Source organism: Glycine max, chromosome 7 (assembly GCF_000004515.6).
Source record: "Glycine max cultivar Williams 82 chromosome 7, Glycine_max_v4.0, whole genome shotgun sequence".
NCBI lineage: Eukaryota > Viridiplantae > Streptophyta > Magnoliopsida > Fabales > Fabaceae > Glycine > Glycine max.
This window is the reverse complement of record NC_038243.2, coordinates 39,354,467-39,363,555: the sequence shown is the minus strand read 5'-3', so window position 1 is coordinate 39,363,555 and position 9,089 is coordinate 39,354,467. Positions and strand designations below refer to the sequence as shown.

General features: G+C 35.7%; 2 pseudogenes; both read right to left on the bottom strand.

Annotated features, from left to right (window-relative positions):
• Positions 1 to 2,301: 2,301 nt before the first annotated feature.
• LOC100820251 (protein NRT1/ PTR FAMILY 8.3-like) lies at positions 2,302 to 5,596 on the bottom strand (annotated as a pseudogene).
• Positions 2,388 to 8,711, bottom strand: LOC100819718 (pentatricopeptide repeat-containing protein At2g26790, mitochondrial-like; annotated as a pseudogene).
• Between the last annotated feature and the right edge of the window lie 378 nt (positions 8,712 to 9,089).

The window sequence follows — 9,089 nt, the reverse complement described above, 5'->3', positions numbered from 1 at the left end:
AATCAAGTTGATCCCTAAGCTTTTTATGAATCAACTTGATCCGTAAGCTTTTTACGAATCAACTTGATCCGTAAGCCTTTTACGGAACAACACGGATCAACTTGATCCATAGAAGTCTTACGGATCAACTTGATCCGTATCAACCTTACTGATCAACTTGATCCGTACGATTTACAGACCACCCTCACGCACACCTATCACAAATGCAAAAAAAAAACAGGAACAGTTTTGGTATTTTTAAAAAATACTGAGTGCACCAGCAATAATGTTGGGTCACCTAGCAACACCCTAATATTATTGACTTTTATAAACCTCTCTTGATAAGATATAAGATAGGTTAAGACAAAGTGATTATCTTTTCGCGAAATAGTAGGAGCCTTTGAATTATATTCTAGTTGAAGACACATTAACTCTTGTAGGTTTAAGATTTTCATGGATTTGAACGATATTAACACAAAGTTTTAACCAACTGAGTTAATAGACAATTATGTTATAAAATAATTAATGTCGTTATATATAATACTAAAATTTCTAATGTATATTTAATGCACATGTAAATTTACATAATAAAGTTTGTACCAATCCGTAAGCCTTTGGATTACGAATTCGCAAGTTTATAGATTACGAATCTGTAAGTTTGCCGGGTATAATTTTAGAAAAAATGAAAAATTACTGGGTGCATAAGCAATTTGCTAGGTGGGCAAAGTAATTCCCCGAGCAGCTAGGCTAAGCCAACTTTGAGCCTAAATTAACCATGTTTGGACCAGGATCAAAATATTTACCTTATAAATGTTCGGTTTCTTCTATAATGATTCCGTCCAATTGCAACACCTTTAACAACTAAGGATTTTTTTTAAAAAAATATTTTGCATCAAGACAAGATTATCTTATTTATTATGGTTTTTTATTATTTCATTTTTCAATAAATTATAGAAAGATTATATATTGTAAATACTCATTTTCATTGAAAAAACATGTAGTAAAAATATTAAGGAAATAATCACTATACACAATAATATTGATTACATTATAAATAATAGTTAAAAGAAAATAATTACGTGACACTATTTTTATAAAATTAATAAACGGATCTAAAATAGAAATAGAGTCGGCAATGCATTTGCTTTCCCATGTTTAAGTCAATATCCACGAACATATGATATAATCGATATTTACCATCATTTGAATATTTAAGGTGGCCTTGAATGGCTTAAAATTATTCCAGATTGCACCAAAAACATCCATTCGAAATTATATAAACGTGAGATCTTATAAACCGGCACTAAATTAAATCCATTTCACTAACTAGTAAATGGGGCAGATGATGTCATGCTGACTTATACAGGTAAAAAGCTTTATTCTATTTCCAATAAAAATAACAATAAATATTCTACCATGAAGAATTTAAAGGAGCTCTAGTCAAATTTGGGTTCAAAATTAAGACATGAAGAAACAAAACTTAGTTCTTTACAAACCGTGTCTGGTTTCGTTAACTAGGCCTTAATGCTTCTGAGTTCTGACTTCTCAGTGATTGCTCGTTAAGGGTTTGATTAGTTAGCAGATCAAAAGTTCATAAATGATACATGCTAGTAACAGCCCATATGATTCATTTCTTTGTCATGAATTCTTCCACATAAGTGCATCCGGCCTTTTTGCCTAAAATTTCATAATGTTTTTATTAATAAATAAAAAATCTTGACTTGGTTAATGCTGATAACCAAGAACTACCTACAACCAAAAATGTACCAATGCTTGATAGAGACCATATGCACACAGCAATATTTTTTGTTGGGGGAGAGGAGGGGTCATGCTTTAGAGGTCCAGCATGAGCAGCAGTGGTTTCTCTATAACAGCAGCTAACATATTCACATGCTGTACTTAAATGAAGCTCAAAGGCAAAAGTATTATTGAGCTAATCACTAAAGGTTCAAACCTCTTTTAAGTCATTTTATTACCAAACATACTCTTTCATCATCTCGAAAACCAACAACTACATTGCTTCCCACTATTATGCCTTTCACAGTTTTTCCCCCAACACCTCAATGTAAAAGTTTATAGGAGCAAGATCTGATCAATTTAGATGGGTGATGCATAACCCATACACACATGATTCTACTAAAATTATCATAACTATTCTTGTATGCCATACACCACTATAACAGTCTCTACATGAATGAAAAATAGTTACTAGCCTTATCAAACTAAACATATTACTTTTCACCCATAAATCTTTCAACTAACAGGGCAGTTACTAAAGGATTTATATATTTGAAAGAATACTGGGCAACTTCAAGTTCCTAATTCCAAAAATCTTAAAAAGCCTTTTTTCGCTTGTAACTTTTGGTAGCAACTATGAACACTAACATATTTAAGAAGCCAAGTCCAGCTAAAAGCAATAAAAAGTAATCAAGATGACCTTTGTTCAAGTTATAAGGAATCCAACCAGGCTTTCCACCTTGTGTGGTGAAGTTACCATAGTAAGAATAAAAGAACTCAAGTAATTTCCCAATGAAAAGTTCAGAAGTGTCATTGCAGTACCTAAAGTCTTCATAGTATCTGGAGATTGGTCATACAAGAACTCAAGCTGCCCCACAAATGTGAATACTACTGCTGCCCCTAAAAAGAAATACTGAGGGATTTGCTGAAGTACACTAAGGGGCACGGCAACATGCTTATAACCAAGGTCAAGCTCTTTTGTGAGCTGCAGATGCATAATCTCCACAACAGCAGCTGATAACATGCACAGAACTGAAATGAAAAGGCGAATTCCCATTCTTTGCAGCATTGAGAGGCCTCTTTCCTTGCCTGTGAATGTCCTTATGATTGAAACAATTATCCTGTCATAGAGAGGGACCCACAAAACCACACTCATGACATCAAAAGTTGAGAGGGGCAGTTTGAGAGGGGCATGTGTTCATCATTGTTCCTTGCTCCACAAACAATGTTGACATTTGGGCATAGGCGGCAGCAAAAATGATCCCGGTGGCCCAAATTGGAAACACGCAGATCAAGATTTTCAATTCCTCCACCTGGGTCATGGTGCAAAGTCTCCATGGATTAGAATAGTCACCACTTTTACTCTCATAATCGGATACTATAGCTACTCTATCAAGACACCTTCATTAAAGCCAAAGAAGAAAAGGAGTTTAAGAAAGCATTTTTAAGCAAGCAAGGATACTACAGATTATTATTTGAAATTGAAAGAAAAGTAAAAAAAATGTTAAAACTACATCAAACTTTAGTACAAGATTTCTCAATGCAATTGGAATATAGGAAAGGAGAAACAAAGAAAACATTATCCTTACAATAGAGGAAAGGAGAAACAAAGAAAACAATGAATCTACCATTAGCATACTGGAAGGATAAACCTAGAGAAAAAGTCTTTAATAATTCTCATCATCAGAAAAAAATTAATTACAGCTAGTTTAGCACTTCATTATATACTTGAAACAAGCAAATAAATCTTGCACAATCATTTTATGTGCAAATTTGAGTCATGAAAGAAAAATATTAATTTTACTCATATGCTTGTCTAATCACGACTAATTAGACAACAGTAAATAAATGGTACACAACCTTTGATCAGGTGTTAGCATTAAAATGTCTACTTTAAAATCAAATGCTTACAGAGTAACATAAACTTATAGGCAAAGTGAAATGAAAAACAGAAAAATATTTTCCCCATGCACATAGATCTGAAGCAGTAAAAAAAGGAATCTTTAAAAGACTAATTTAATGACAAATTAAATCTTTTAAGGATTAATTTGGTGACAAAATCTTTGGAGGACAATAGGGAAGATAACAAGAACATGAGACTAATTTGGCAACTGAAATTTTTGAAAGACTAATTTTGTGATGCATGTAACTTTGGAAAAAGACCACATTGAAGATTTTCTCTTAATTTTGATGGGTATATTAAACCATTTTCCTCCCTTCAGTTTTAAGGCCTCGTTTGGCTTCCTGTTAGCACACGTTCAGTGATGGTTAAATAAAATTGAATACACATACTGATAGAAACTGGATCAGAATTATAGGAAAAAAAAGGGTTCTATTAACAGGAAATAGTAGAAATGAGTCACAGTACTTCAAAGAGGCCTGGACTCTCCCACAATAATCTGAACTCCCTCATAAACCAGAAGATAAAATCTCTATCTCAACCCCCCTTATGTATAGGCATCTTCTAACTAACTAATAAATAACTAACCTATCATAACTAACTGCATAATTACCTTGAGTATATACCACTTAAAATAAACATTGGAAATAACACGGTAATATATTATATGGATGATAAATCTTGACCCATTCAGTAACCAACATGGACTCTAATTCTGCATAATTACCTTGATTCCCCTGAATAAGTAAATAAAACTCCTAAAAATAATTCATATAAAAACACAGTAAAATCATCACAACCCAAAAATTATTATAAATTTATTATTGCTCCCCAGTACTGCAGCATTGGTGCCATACAAAACTTAATTGGATAATGTTCTGCAATTGGTCCATGTGTTCCAAACATCAGATAAATCAGAACAATTGGTTATTCCATCCTATCAGGCCTTACTAGGTGTGCCAAGGAAGGCCTAAAGCCTGAAGGTATAGCTAATTTGTAAGTGACAAGTTAGACCCTAACACTTGCAACTTCTGTAACATTAGAGCAGGTCTCATACATTTTCCCCATAAACAACTAATTCCTAATTTGATATTAGACAAATTGCACTTCAACAAGAATATTATATTAGAAGGTGACCATGTATAACAAGATAATCCTAATCCTATGCCTATATTGTGACAATGAAAGAAGCTCATATACTATGACAAATATGTCAGGGTATTTTCGGAAATTTCAGTGCTTTGAAGTAGTGGCACGAAAAACCGCTCCAGAACCCGCGCCGCCGCGATAGCGGCCGCTCCAGCCGCGACACGAAACTGCTCCGCTAAAGAGGTGCCCGTCGCGGATGGGGGCCGCTCCGCCGCTATAGCGGCCGCTATTGACTACATAGATATATATAGATTTGTCTGGATATATTATATGTTTTTGTAGGTTATTTAATATAGGGTAGGCTAGCTAGACTAAGGAAATTATAATCTATGTGCCGGTCATGGTCCAAGAGTGGGTTGTGACACATATGCTGATGTTTCTTGCAGAAGAAACGTTTCCTTCATGTAATCTGGTGGTAAGATAGGTACCAAGATTAGTTGTAATTCCGAAGAAGGCCAAACATTCACAACACTCGTTGCCTGAGATTTATATACATAAAAATGATAGAATTTAATTTCTATGCACTATCAGTCTAATATCTTAATTATTTTTACAATCAAAAAATTAGAAATCACGGTAAGTTTGACTTTTACTGTAGTTATAGTTAGTCAATAAATTTATCCGACATCACAATTTCTTATTAAATAATAATATAAAAACACTTTACAAGCGTATATTCTATTTACTTAAAATGATATAAAACAAAAACTGATTATTTAATAATAACATGAGAGAAATGTAAAAACATAGTACCTAGGATAAAAGGACAAGCCCTTCAACTGCGAGTATCCTTCTTAAGAATAGGCTCTCCTCTAAAGTTAACTGAGCCATCTTCTGTGAATTGCTCACTCCCTTCATCATCCTTCACAGTCAAATAAACAATCATATATAATTATATCTCATAGCAAACTATGTGGTTATGAGTGTGTGCTATGCCGTGGCTTGTATAATTGTATTGTATTGTATTGTATACAAGTAGCATGACATGAAGATAGAAGTTTTGAGATAAGGAAGAACTTGAAAGATTTTTAGTTTACTGCAAAGATTTACATAACAGTAGTATATAATTCAATAATGATATAATTTTTTTTACAATATTAGTATATTCTAATTAAAATTTAGTGATTATCAACTTTCTTCAACTCTTCTCAACTACATTCCTTATACTTTCATAATCACATATAATTTTAATTCTGTATAAAGCATAGTCATACCTACATACAATTACATCCTGGTAACTGATCTGCAAATATGCATAGCTCTTCTCTTTTCAACCTGTAGAGTGAAATGCAATCCTTCAGTACAATAATTAAATAACTGTTTCAGTCATAAGTCTTGGCAAATAAGTCAAGAGCATATGCACTTCTCCTTTACCTTTAGGAATTGACCAGATACATTTTAGAAATCAGAATAAATCCAAGCGCCAACCATCTAAACTCACCAACTACGTATGAAATTGCACCTTTCTAGCTTTTATAATACCACGTTTCAAAGCTGAGATGATATGCACATCTGGTGTCATTCCTTTGGAAGACATTTCATTAAGCAGTGTAACAGCTTTCTCCACGTGCCCTCTGTTACATAAGCCAGAGACCAAAGCAGTGTATGTTACAGTATCTGGTTCTAGTCCACTCTCAATCATTTTATCAAAGAGGCTAACTGCTTGTTGAAAGTTATCTGTCTTCATGTGTCCATCCATCAACACAGTGTAACAAACAACATCCGGATTTATTTTCATTTGCTCCATATCTCTCAAGATGGTGGAAACATAAAGTGGCGTTGTCTTTCTTTTTCCATGAGGAGAGAAACGTTTACCTGAATATTCTTTTAAGCTCCCATCAAGTAAAACTGTGAAGGTAATGACATCAGGTTTGATCCCTCTCCTCTTCATATCCTGGAAAAGGTCATGGGCCTCTTGCAAGCAATTCATCCTACAATAACTATTTATCATAATCGTGTAAGTTACAACATCAGGAGTGAATCCTCTATGAACGAAAACATCAAACAAAGTGCGAGCATTCTTCATATCCCCAGCCTGGCACAGTGCAGCTAAAACTTTGGAATACATTATTTTGCTTGGTTCCACATTCGACAACAACATTCTCTCCAGCAACTTAACAGCTTTCTCAATGTCACCTGTCATGCAGAGTTTACTAAGTAGCTTGAAACAGGAAGCTTCCTTAGCCATATCTCCTTGGTTTAACAGCTTAAGGAAAACTTCATATGATTTTTTGACAAGGTCTGTTTCGCAATAGCCATTCAACATGGCAGAGTAGATTTCAATATTCTTATCTTCCAGACTGTTAAAATATGCCTCAGCTTCTAAAACCTTGCCTCCAGAACACAAGCCTTCAATGATCATCTTGTGTGTAGTAGAGTTTGGCTTCATGCCTTGACTCTCCATAAAATCCAAAAGCTTCACTGTCTCACGAGCATGACCATTTCTAGACAACCCGGCTGCCAGTACATTATATGTGACAATGTCAGGTTTTAAACCCTTTTCTTTCATTTCCTTAAACATGTTAAACGCAGTAACAAGATCACCCTGAAGGCAATACCCATTGATAAGTGTCGTGTAGTGCTTAACATCCAAACCCAAACGCTTACTCTTCATCTCCTCCACCATCTCTACCGCATCCTCCACTTTCCCCAACATACACAAAGCATCAAACACAATGTTGTAGGCCACCCCATCAAGAAACATCCCGGATTCCTTCAACTCCTTAAACTGGTCCACCACCTCCAAAGTCATCCCCATCTCCCCCAAACAATGCAGAATGTAGCTAACAACCACACAATTTGTCTTCACACCCCTCGAAATCATCTCATCGTGCAAAGCCAAAGCCCGGAGAAGATTATGACTCTTACAATACCCATGAATCAGTGAAGAATAAACATACACATCAGGAACCACCCCCTGCCTCTCCATGTCATCAAACACACCCAGAGCCTCATCCAACTTCATCTCATTACAAAACCCACGAACAACTGCGGTGTACGCATAAACCTCTAAAGGCGCATTACCTTTCCTAAATGCCTGCAGAACCTCAAACCCCAAATCAGACCTATGGTTATTACAAAGCCCCTCAATGTAAGCAGCAAAGCAATACGAATGAGGAATGACCCCAACTTTCTCCATTTCCTCAAACACACAAAGGGGTTGTTTCAAGTCACCTTTTTTACACAATGCCTTGATAACAATTGCATAGGTGTAACAATTGGGGATGAAGCCAAACCTCTTGAGCTGCTCATAAACAGCCAATGCCTTATCCACCTCACCATGCTCCACCAGCCTGTTGAAGAGGAAGTTGCAAGTCAAAACATCGGGGAGGATTCCACGGCGCCCGGATTTGGAAGAGGAAATCAATGGCCTTATCGAACATGTTGAGGCTGACACAGGTTTTGACAAAACCGTTAAATGCTCTAAGCAAGAAGTAGTTGTTTTTCTGGCTGGTGTTGAAGTCTTGGAAGAGTGTTTCGAAGAGGTTAAGGAGGGGAAAGGGAAGAGGAGGGTGGTCGTGGTTGATGAGGTGGAGGAAAAGGGTGTCTAGTTGGCGTTGGAGGTTCCAGAAAGAGAGGATTTTGATGATGGCGGCGTAGGTGGAGATGGTATGGGAGAAACCAGTGTGGTGGAGGTGTGTGAAGAAGGAGAGAGCGTGGGAGGGGTTGTTATGGAGGTGATGTAGGGTTTGGAGAACGTCGAAGGTGGAGAAAGAAGAGGGAGGTGTGAAAGGGGTGTTGGAGTCGGCGAGTGCGGCAGAGGAAAATGGGTGCCAAAGGATGCTCAAGGTGGGATTTTGTTTGTTAATGGCTTTGAAGGAAAGCTTGAAAGCGCGAAGCCGCATGAGCATGGAGAGAAGAACAACATGCGGTGGTGGTCGTGGCGGCTGCTTCACCCTGCAAAATTCGAATTTTGCTATTAGCAAGGTTTTAACAATTATACAAAACTGTCGAGGGACCCATGTTATGAAGTAAAATAATTTTAAGTGTTAACCATTTTATAATTATAATTATAAGTGTGTGACCTTTTTTTTTTTAAGGCATAGTTAATGACTTTGAAAGCTCAAGCATGAAATAGTGAATCCCGCATCTCAAGTAAGGTAAATCGTTATGCTTATGCATATTTGAATTTTTTTGTTGTTGTTAATCAAAATAGTGTCAAAATAGACTGTATTCAGACTTTGCAATAATCAATCAACTTAATTAAGGAGATCTTTTGTGCAGATATTTTTGTTTTCTTTTCTTTTTCTTAAAAAGACGTTGTACTAAACATTTTATATAATTTTAAAAATAAATGATTTATTTATTAGAAGAATAAAAAGTT